The 1,580-nt window shown below is 38.9% G+C and overlaps 1 pseudogene; it reads left to right on the top strand.

Annotated features, from left to right (window-relative positions):
* On the top strand, positions 1-534 carry LOC112821180 (large ribosomal subunit protein uL23 pseudogene; annotated as a pseudogene).
* Positions 535-1,580: the final 1,046 nt, after the last annotated feature.

The raw sequence follows: 1,580 nt of genomic DNA, 5'->3' as shown, positions 1-1,580 counted from the left end.
TTTACGAAGATGGCACCAAAGGCTAAGAAGGAAGCCCCTGCCCCTCCCAAAGCTGAAGCCAAAGCAAAGGCTTTGAAGGCCAATAAAGCAGAGCTGAAAGGCGTCCACAGTCACAAGAAGAAGAAGAAGAAGAAGAAGAAGAAGAAGAAGAAGAAGAAGAAGAAGAAGAAGAAGAAGAAGATCTGCATGTCACCTACATTCTGATGACCCAAGACACTGCGTCTGCGGAGGCAGACCAAATATCCTTGAAAGAGCGCCCTCAGGAGAAACAAGCTTGATCACTATGCCATCATCAAGTTCCTCCTGACTACTGAGTCAGCCATGAAGAAAATAGAAGACAACAACAGACTTGTGTTCATTGTGGATATCAAGGCCAATAAGCACCAGATCAAACAGGCTGTGAAGAAGCTCTAGGACATTGACACAGCCAAGATCAACACCTTGATCAGGTCTGATGGAGAGAAGAACGCATGTGTTTGACTGGCTCCTGACTATGATGCTTTGGATATTGACAACAAAATTGGAATCGTCTAAACTGAGTCTAGCTGGCTAAATCTAAATATAAATTTTTCACCATTAAAAAGAAATAAAATAAATAAAATCAACACCCAGAAATCAGTGGTATTTCTCTACACAAACAATGAGACAGAAGAAAGGGAAATTAAGGAGTCGATCCCATTTACAATTGCACACAAAACCATAAGATAGATAGGAATAAACCTAACTCAAGAGGCAAAGGATCTGTACTCAGAAAACTATAGAATACTCATGAAAGAAATTGAGGAAGACACAAAGAAATAGAAAAATGTCCCATGCTCATGGATTGGAAGAAATATTGTTAAAATGTTGATGCTACATAGAACAATCTACACATTCAATGCAATCCCAAAATACTATCAACTTTTTTTACAGAACTGAAACAAATAATCCTAAAACTTGTATGGAACCAGAAAAGACCCTGAATAGTCAAAAGAATGTTGAAAAAGGAAAACCAAGACTGGTGGCATCACAATTCTGGACTTCAAGCTCTATTACTAAGCTGTAATCATCAAGACAGTATGGTACTGGCACAAAAACAGATACATAGATCAATAAAACAGCATAGAGAACCCAGAAATGAGCTCTCAACTCTATGGTCAACTAATATTCAACCAATCAGGAAAGAATATCCAATGGAAAAAAAGACAGTCTCTTCAACAAGTGGTGTCGGGAAAATTGGACAGCCACATGCAGAAGAATGAAACTGGACCATTTCCTTACACCAGACACAAAAATAGACTTAAAATGGTTGAAAGACCTCAATGTGAGACAGGAATCCATCAAAATCCTTGAGGAGAACACAGGCAGCAACCTCTTCAACCTCAGCTGCAACAACTTCTTCCTAGAAACATCACCAAAGGCAAGGGAAGCAAGGGCAAAAATGAACTATTGGGACTTCATCAAGATAAAAAGCTTTTGCACAGCAAAGGAAGCAGTCAACAAAACCAAAGACAACCAACAGAACCAGAGAAGATATTTGCAAATGTCCTATAGGATAAAGGGCTAGTATCCAAAATCTGTAAAGAACTTACCAAACTCAA

Source organism: Callorhinus ursinus, unplaced genomic scaffold (assembly GCF_003265705.2).
Source record: "Callorhinus ursinus isolate GAN/ISIS: 27379988/994484 unplaced genomic scaffold, GSC_fseal_2.0 scaffold1, whole genome shotgun sequence".
Lineage (NCBI taxonomy): Eukaryota > Metazoa > Chordata > Mammalia > Carnivora > Otariidae > Callorhinus > Callorhinus ursinus.
Note: the sequence above shows the minus strand (reverse complement) of the source record. Positions and strands in the feature narration are given on the sequence as shown.